The sequence below is a fragment of the Oryzias melastigma genome, linkage group LG4, assembly GCF_002922805.2.
Source record: "Oryzias melastigma strain HK-1 linkage group LG4, ASM292280v2, whole genome shotgun sequence".
NCBI classification, from domain to species: Eukaryota; Metazoa; Chordata; class Actinopteri; order Beloniformes; family Adrianichthyidae; genus Oryzias; species Oryzias melastigma.
This window is the reverse complement of record NC_050515.1, coordinates 22478310-22488198: the sequence shown is the minus strand read 5'-3', so window position 1 is coordinate 22488198 and position 9889 is coordinate 22478310. Positions and strand designations below refer to the sequence as shown.

The window sequence follows — 9889 nt, the reverse complement described above, 5'->3', positions numbered from 1 at the left end:
AATATTTTGTATCACAATCATTCTTCAGAGTCACCTATAAGTTCCCAATGCCGTGTTTTTAAGCTTCTTGAGAGCACAGAAAACACTACAACTTTCAAGACAAAAACACTACATTTATTTAAAAAACTTTCAATCTTTCACCTCTCGTCTGTGGATTCATAAAAGATGTTTCATAAAGTTTAGAAAAATCATTTATCTCTGGTTTCTTTTTCTGGTTCTACGTTTTTTTTTCTATGGTTGCAGGAATTTTGGTGACTTGATGCTTTTGTTGCCTCAAATAGCTATAATTTTGTGGGATAAAGTTAGAGTAAGAATTTTTTTTTAAATATGGAGAGTACTGTGATATTTTGCAGTATTTATCTTGTTGTGAATTGAAGTCAAAACAAGTTAAAAAACTTAGCTGATCTGTGTGAAAACAAGAAGCTCCGATGTTGTGTTTGTCTTGTGTAACCATGAAGTTTTCCACCGTAAATTACAACAAAACTTTTAGGATTTTTTGTCGTTTCTGTGAAATGAAGTTTGGTTTTCTGATAGACCTGGAAAACTTAAAGCTACGTTCACACCGCCCTCAGCAACACGAGTTTATATGTGGGTCTACCATATGAGCATTTCATTCTTCTGCGTTCATAACCTTTGCGTTCACGCGTCACTACACAAGTTTCTGAGTCTTTTTGAGCCCTATAAACGCATCGACATTGAACACACGTTACAAGTTAGGAGGATGCAGGAGATCTGGTGCAGACTTGGATTGGACAAATCATTAAAAACTTTTTGAATTGATGAAAACAAACATTCTGGCATTCTTTAACGCATATTTTAATGCACAAAAGATCTAAACTAAAACTTTAAAGAGTGAACTTTTAAAGAAACTGCAGAATTTTCCAATTACAACAAACAAAGACCAGCATCCTCTTCATTAACGAGCAGACTGGAGTAATTAAACCCTGCTTGCGATTGGCTCCGCCCTGGCAGAGAGGGATGGCTCCTCATTACTTCCTGCGTTCTAATTGGTCTCTGCAGGCAGCAGGTGCCAGGTACTTAATGAGGCCTGTTGTGGTTGATGTACGACCGCCGTGACGTCCATCCAGCTGCACTGCAGATGATGATGATGCCTGTGAGGCTAATAATGCATGAAATAGGAGCCACTGTGAGGACCAGAGATGGATGTTTCAGATCAACTTATCTTGGTGAAAGGTGCACTTTTTATTTCTTAAAAAAAAAGAGGAATTTCTGCTGAACTCTTTTCTTGTTTTGTTTTTCTACCATCCATCCTTCCTTCACCATTGCCATGATCTATCCAAGTCTTCAACCAACTAGAAACTTATCCTTCCAACTTTTCTTTTATCTATGGTTTTTTTTTTGTATTTAATCTAACTGATCCAAACATACATTATTTGGTAATTCATTGATTCATTCTGTTTACCTTTCATTTATTCTTCCATTCTTCATATCTCTGTTGTTGTTGTTGAATAAAACTGGATGTAGACACATGCTGAAGACGGGCTCAGAAGGTCAGCTGTTTTGTCTTAAAGGTGAACCAAAGATCACGCTGCAGCTCCAGCTGTGTGCAGAGTTCCTGTCTGACAGAGCTGCACTAATGTCATGAATGATCATCTGAAGAAGAAATTGTGAAGAAGAGATGGCTGTAGTTTGACAGTCTCAAATGGAGATAATAAACCAACAGAAATGTGGCTGAGGTCTCATTAGCTTTAACTGTGACCAGCTGTGGTGTTCCACTTTTCTCTTCACTCATAGTAAAAATCATCTTTTGTTTTGTTTTTCCATTGGAGCCCTGCAGGTTTAAGTGTAATCCAGCTTTTTAAAATGAAAAATCGCCCTCACAGACTTAAAGATCATCTTTGCATGAGCTCCTGACCCCCACAGAGGTCACAGAGGAGGATGTTCCTGCGGTCCCCTCATTAAACGGGCTTCCTGCAGAGCAGAGTAAGCTCAGAGGACAGCGCTGTGCAGTCATTTGGAGGGAAGGTCTCCCTTCTGTGAACAAAGAGGGTGCTGATAAACAAAGAACCAACAGCCTCTCAGGTGTGTGTGGTAGTGGAAGGACTGTGTGGGCACAGGTCTCCATCAGCGTCTCCCTGATTGATTGGGATGTCAGTCGAGATAAAAGATCCCCGTCCTCGCTGCTCGACCGCTCAACGCCTCAGGAGGAAAAAAACGCGCCTGTACTCACGCTCTGGTGTGGGCAGCTGCTGTTCACCGACCACATTACACCTGTTTAACATGCACTTGCATTCCTTTTTAAATTAAATGTGTAAATCTACTCTATTTATCAATAATGTGACGTGCTGTGCACACTTTTTCTCCATGAGATTAATTACAGAGGAGTTTATTTTGATGCTGGACCCATTGATTTCTGTAGAGTGAAAAAGTCCTGCAGTTTAATGAGACTTTCAGGCTTTTTGTGCCAGAATGATGAAGTAGGATCCATCATTTACTCCACTCAATTTTTCATAGTCCTACAGGAAACAGTCATCTGTTTTTATCTCTTTAAAAAAATTATATATTCTCTCTCTTTCTCTCTCTCTATATATGTATATATATATATTCAAGCATCTAGAGTAAATCTGCTCCAAAGAAAATTGTGTTTTTAATATATTCGTGTGGCATTATTCTAATGATTGATGACATAAATTAAGAAAATTAAGCTTAAAATTCAATTTCTTGGTATTTTTTTTGTTTCAATTGTTTTGCTGTTTAAAAAACGCATTTGTGACGTAGAAAATGCGCTGGGTGGACCACAAACTCCTGCTCTGCTCCATTCTGATGCATCCACTTGTAGATGATTTAACGTTTTTATTTTCTTCATCTGAGCTGGCTCCGAATTGTACAGCTGTATTGCTCCATCATTGCTCACTACTACTTGTTACACCAGTAATGTTAGGTTGGGGGTGTGAGGGGCTGTAAGCTAGCTGGGGAGTCCATAAATGGAGAGTGATGGGAGTGGGGGCGGGTTGCTCCATGTCAACAGTCCCGCTTACAACTCAGACAAATTTCTAATGAACTCCTGTCACTCTGTGGAAATTATATCCAACAAAAAAACACTTTTTTTTAATTTTGTCTTAAAATGGCATAATCATAATTACAGACTAGGGCTGCACGGTGGCGCAGTGGTTAGCGCTCTTGCCTCACAGCGAGAAGGCCCCGGTTCGAATCCCGGCTGGGACCTTTCTGTGTGGAGTTTGCATGTTCTCCCCGTGCATGCGTGGGTTTTCACCGGGGACTCCGGCTTCCTCCCACCGTCCAAAAACATGCTTCATAGGTTCATTGGTGACTCTAAATTGCCCCTAGGTGTGAATGTGAGAGTGAATGTGTGTGTGATTGTGGCCCTGTGACAGACTGGACTGGGGGGGGCGAGGTCCACAGCCAAGAACAAGATGATCCACCAGGAATCTGAAATCCCTCCCTCTCCCCTGGAGGGGAATGGGAAAGAGGAACAACACGTGAATCGCACTGACCCAAACAGAAACACAGAACTAAATATAATAAGTAATAAAGAATAGAGGAGAGGTGAAGAAAATGAGAACATGACAGCATTAAACTGTGACGCTTGGACTTCAATCACAACAGAATCAGACTTCACAAAACAACCAAAGACTGGTAGCTAAAATTTCATGTCATCCAAGACAATGACTGAAAGCTGCTTTGATAATCGTTTCATAATCGAATCGTTGGATTGTGAGACGCCTCAAGATTCCCATCACAATAGTTCTGCAGCTGCTTTCAGGTCTAAAGTTGAATTTTTTGCTGGGATTTGAATCCTCCAATCAGCTCGTTCCCATATGGCGGTGGAGCCTCCTCCCCACACTCATTTTGCTCGAGGCGGCTCATGGATCAGAGAGGTTGGTGAGGAGCTGCAGCTGAACAGAGCTGTCTTTTCTCCCTCTGAGGTGTGATGGAAAGATCTGTCCTGCTCCAAGGTTCTTCTGAATCTGCTTCCTTTTGATGATTTTCTTTGTTCTCTTGTTTGATGTTTGTTGGTCAAACTAAGCTTTTGTTTTGTTTCTCCTCATCTTTTTGGTTTTCCTGTTTGAACTGTTGGCTCGTTTTCTTGATTCCTGCGCTTGTTGCTTCTCTCCTCCCCTGCAGCTCATTCGGCGCTCTCATGTTCCCTGAACATCCAGAGGCAAACATCAACTTGATACTGATTTCCAGCTTCTGACCCCCCACCTCGCTCTTCATCCCGCTTCTCCTCCTCCTCCTCCTGCCTCTCCGCCTCTCTGATTTCTGCGTTTCTCGGCTCCCCCCAGCCCTCTCCTCCCTGTGATCAGGGTGGAGGAGCTGTTTGATGTGTGACATCTCAATCAGAGAGCAGCGAGGAGCTCGCCTGCAGAGGGGAGAAAATTGCGGCGCGGCGATATTTTGCTGAAAAGCCTCTGAAACTTTACAATGGAGCCTTCTGCCATTAATTATTTTCTGGATGAAGACATGCAGAACAGCACAATCATTTTAAAGTCTTTTGTTGAGCTTCTGCTTTCTGAAATTGTCAAAACTTGTCAGCTTTTCACATAAAGTTACTTGGTTGTCACATTTTATGTGTCTGCCATCTGAGAGGACGATGCTCTGCTCTGTCCTGCTAAAAGCTGCTCGCTGACAACAGCTCTGCTGGGTTCTCATGAAACACACCAGAGGCTCTGATGTACTTCTTGTGGTTGATTTGGGGTCAGAATCCTGTGCTGAGCTTCTGCCTCTCAGCTTCTGAGTTGGTCTCATTTTTCTGATGCAGCAGAGATGGAAAGTGATCAGATTGCCCTCAAACTGCTGCATTTATTGTTAAAGGTTGTCATCTCAGTGACTTGATGCCTTGCATTCTTAGAAATGGTTAAGCTTGTTTTTGTATAAACCCAAAGCTCTGCAGGTTTCTTGCTCAGGTCCCACCAAATTTATGGAGAAGAAACGGTTTGTTCTGCTCTGCTAAAGGATCGGTAGAAAATGTCTAAAATCAAACCATTAGAAAAAATGATTTGTATTATTTGTTTTTTGTAATAAAATGTTGCAAATACATTGATTTGCTCTAGACATTAAGCTTTGATCACTTTTGTTCACTCAGCAACACATCTTCAACCAGCCACTTCCAAAGAAAGTCTAAGTACTTTTTAGGTTCCCACATTCAAAACTCTCACGTAGCTTCAAGTTTTCGTGACCGTTTTTGGACTCTACGTACTACGTGGCCATTAAATCCAACCAGGTTGACTAATCAGGGACTCGGGTTTGGAAGGAACCTATATGTCTGCTGTTACCCTCTCCAGCCACCAGAGAGCGCTCACCAGAGTTTTGACCTCACCACCTGCCTTCACCTGGACTCATCATCGTCAGCTGTTTCCCATCATCTCATCACCTCCTCAGTTTATAGTCTGGCTCCACACTATCACTCACTGCGAAGTATTGTTTGTGCTACCCTGCCTGCAACACCGAGCGTTTATTCCTGGACCTGACCTTCTGTCTCTGACCCCGCTTACTCTGATTGCCTGCCGCCTGCCCCGATCCTCGCCTGGACTCTTCTCTCTCTTCTCGGATGATCCCATGCCTGTGTTTGACCTCTGCCTGTCTGACCCTGCTTAGTCTTGTGGACTTTTAGCTCTAATAAACCTACTGCATGTGGAACCAGCTGTCTCCCTGTCTTTGACAGTATGGATGTGGTTTATCTGGTAAACCCAGACATGACGATGAGCTTGACGACATCTGTACCAAAATTGTGAGATTTGTGCTGCTTCGACATGTTGTACCTTGTTCAACTATAGGTGGCGGACATGCAACAATTGAAAAAAATAAGAAGCCCCTGCTTGTCCAGTATGAACTTCAAGGGCTCAAAAATATTTTTTTTCAGAATTAATCAATTTAAACCTTAAATAACTTTCAATATTTTACTCACTGTAAAAATAGATTTGATCAAAAATATTGCAAGTTAGTAATAAGTGCAAGATAACATCGGCCTGTTAACAACACTAATGTAAAAGCATCTGCAGGGTCGGATGTATGTACCTAGAGGGCTGGATCCGGCCCCCGGGCCTTGACTTTGACACATGCCTTAAGGTATTGCAGCACAGACTCACTAAAACACGTTTTAAGGCTTTTAAAGGAACTGGTCTACCTCTGTACCACAGCTGTGAATGTACAAAACAAAATGTATGTTCACATTCACCTAATCTTGTTCCTAAATCAAATTCCTCCAATCAGAAAGATCTGGTGAAATAACAGTAAAATAACACAATATTACTCCAATCCTTCACTCCCTCTGATGTATGTTGGACTTCAGTTCCAGCTTTCATCAGGAAGGAGTTTGCTAAGTAGGAACATAAAATAATTGATTTAAAAGAAAACATTTTATCTTCCCTTTCATTCAAAATATAAAGTTTGATAAACGAATCCTAAATTTGGCATTAATTGTTAAGCAAAGGGCCCACATGTTTGTTGAATTGTTCTTTATTGCACAAAGCTGCTCTTTGTGGCATCATGTTTGCTAGTTTCTACAGACACGGGATCTGACCTGCAGCCGCTGTATTTACGCTGCTCTGCAGTATCTCACAAGGCTAAACCACGAGTAGTATCGCAGGATGAGATTCGTCGTCCACTTTTCTATTGTTTTACGATGTTCTGCCGCTTATGTCGCCGCGACACGATGCAGAAAATATTTTCTCACAGAAACAGTTCAAAACAGTTTGTCTGAGTTTACATTGAATCTCATGGGAAAATGATTTCAAAGGATGAACATCTTTACTCAAACAGTCTTTGAACTTCAGATCAAAGCGTTCTCTCTAAAAACATCTTTAGAACTTGTGGATCGTATTAGAAGAGATTCGTTTTATCAAAACAGATTTTTTTTTCATCTTCAAGGGTCGACTTGGTTGTTCAGCAAGTCTGTTTTTTTTGTTTTTTTTTAAATCATCTGTCTATTGAGTCTGTTCCATTACTTTTGACAATAAAATCAATCTTTGTCTGGTCAAAAGTTAATTTAGAGTTTAATTGCCTTCAATCTTTCATAGGCGATGGTTTTATTTTCATGTCTGTTTTGCCTACTTTTTGTTATCCTCTGCTTGCTGACAGGATCTGTTATTTGGACCAACACTGTGGCTCCCTGCTTTTATTTATTTATTTGTGCCGCCTCCTTTTGGTGCTGCGTCTTGATCATGGAGAAAATGAACTGGTTTAAGAGTGAATGAGGAGGTCATAATTCCATAGAGAGAATCACTGCAGTTCAAACATGCCTGCGGTGATAATGTCACATGGGTAGTTTGGGCAGACTATAAACATTTTTTTTTTTTTTCTGCAGCGGACATACAGTATTTTTGTCTTACAGCCTCCTATATTTTATGTATGAGGCACTGATGTTTTAAACTCCCTTGAACGAGTTTGAAAATTCATGATGGGACTAGATTTTGTGTCCTTCAATATAAAACCAAAATAATAAATAAATAAATATTTCACTCCCAAATGTTTGTTAAAATTATTCCTGTTGCTATGGAAACAGCATAAATTGGACCAAGTCAGCAACTTTTGAAGCTGTTGCAAAAACAGTTTTGCAAAAATGTAAAAACAAGCAAGTCATAAAGATTATTACGACTACATCTTAACTTTGTATGTTCAGATATACTTTAAAAACTGAATTTTAAGTGATATTGATAAATGTATTTTTTCTTCTTTATATTTGCAGCAGATCCAGACTGGGATTCCTCATGAGGTTTGTCATCTGGACGCTGCCATGTTGCTTTTGCTTTATCCTAAAACTAAAGGGTTATTTAAAATAAATGTTCTAAATGTACACTTTTGCTTATGATTTCATATTGTGAATATTCACAGATAATACTGCAATAATAATAATAATAATAATAATTGTGATTATTACTTTCAGGTTTATGATTAATTAGTTAAATGTTTGATTGATTTCCAGCCGTAGTTCTGACTCCATCAGCTTTACTTCCTTGCGCCTTAAAGATCTGTTAAAAAAAAACACCTCTTTGTGATTATCAAAATAGGTTCCTTACACCAACATTGGTAAAAGTGAAACATTTAATTGAAAAACTTGTTTTCACATTCATATCTTCCTGTCTTGTTTATTTTAACTTAGTGAGTCATCTCAGCTTTCTATAATCTCTGTGCTGCTCCCAGACTTCACATGACCCCATCCCAGCTTTTATATACATTATTTTGCTTCTGCATCACGTCTTTCACTCATTTGCTCACATTTTAAATCTGTATTCTGGTATTCTTTCAATAACCCAAAAAGCACAGCATAAATGTGAGAGAATGTGCAGTATGATCCCCTTGCAGTTCCCTGTGTGGCCTGCAGGTGCTGCTGCTGGATCTTTCTTCCCAGTCCCTCATTCATTTTTTTTCCCAGCTCCTCTTCTGCTTTTCAGATTCCACTTCACAATTCTCTTTGGTCTTCCTTGTTGGAGCTGAAGAACCCGACCCCCACCTTTTCAAGTCCTTATTGATTTGTACTAGAGAGCCCCCCCTTCTTTTTTCAGTCTGCTCTCTTCTTCTTTTCTTTTTTTTTTTTTTAACATTTTTTCCTTTTTTCATTCATTTTTAACTTCCCACCCCCCTGCGCCTGCATGGAGAGGGCTGTCTGCTAGGTGACATCTCTATCAGAGGAACTCGAGTCCCTCTTTCCAAATGAGCATGAGCTTCTCTGGAACGGCACTGTTGATGGGAATATTCTATGGATGCAGAGAACACAATGTCAGGAAACCTCATGTTTCTCATAAGTTTGGCATCATAAGATTCTAAGATGTTGTGGTTCACTTGGCAACTGTAGCAAGCCCACATCATTATTCCACCACCACCAGGTTGTTTCAGGAAAATGTAACCTGTTGTTGTCATTTTGGAAATTCCAGAAAGAACCAGAAATTTTGCAGAATGAAAGAAATGTTTTGTTGGCAATTTGAAAATCTGACAAAATCAGAATTAAACATTTACAATGTTAAATGTTAATTGTTGTTTTTTTTTTTGTTGTTTTTTTTTTAATTTGGCTCTGATTTTACAAAGCAGTCATGTAGAAGGCCTGAAATCCAAAAATATCATTTTTTTAACCGTTTTTTTGTGAACCTCTGGTTGCAGAATGTTGACCCAATTGAGGAGCGGGTCGTTATGTATCAGAACAACCTTGTAAAAGGGAATTACAGTGATGACGTTTACTGCATCACTTTGACACCCGATGTTGAACAGCTTCACATCAATAAAAGACAGTAATTCTAAACATGTCATTAAGTTTAAATTCTTTTGATCTATTGTAGAACTGTTTCCAGTGCTCTTTCAACTATGATTATACTGTTTTTAGCCAAAATTAAAAAAAAAAAAATGTTGTTTTCTAGGACATAGTTTCTGCAGAGCAGCAGGATTTCATTCGAAATTCACTTCTGAGCTGTGGGTGGAACATTTGGCATGGGGAAAGCCCACCCCCATTTCCCGTCATCCATCTGTTTACAATCTGTCTCTCTAGCTTACAGCCCCTTAAAACTCCAGCTAGCCAGCAGTGGAGTTTTAAGCCAACAACCCTATTTTCATTGGAGTGGGTCTTTAATGACCCCTCCTGATCAAAACCACTTCTCATTTTTGGATAAGAGTCCAAATTATTGCTTTTCAGTGCTGCACTTCAATTATCACATGACCAGTATAATCAGCATTATGATGAAGGTCTTTTGTACAGTGCCAACCCTCTGTCAGCCACCCAGACACGGGCTGGAGAGTTGGGGGTTGGGGGGGGGGCAGGCCCAGAGAGAGTGTAGCCCCAACCCATAGGCCATCCATTGGAGGGCACCCTGCCCCAAACAAACAACTTACCACCACCTGGGAGTTCTGAGCATCCCCCACCTCAACCCCAGGCACGAACCAACCCCCCCGAAAGGAGGCTTGCCCCACGTTCCAGGGA

The 9889-nt window shown here is 40.4% G+C and overlaps 1 long non-coding RNA gene across 1 annotated transcript; it reads left to right on the top strand.

The window, feature by feature from the left end:
- The first annotated feature begins 40 nt into the window (after positions 1-40).
- LOC118598691 lies at positions 41-1691 on the top strand. The gene is made up of 2 exons (XR_004947792.1): positions 41-1194; positions 1533-1691. It is a non-coding gene; the product is annotated as an uncharacterized LOC118598691 (long non-coding RNA).
- Positions 1692-9889: the final 8198 nt, after the last annotated feature.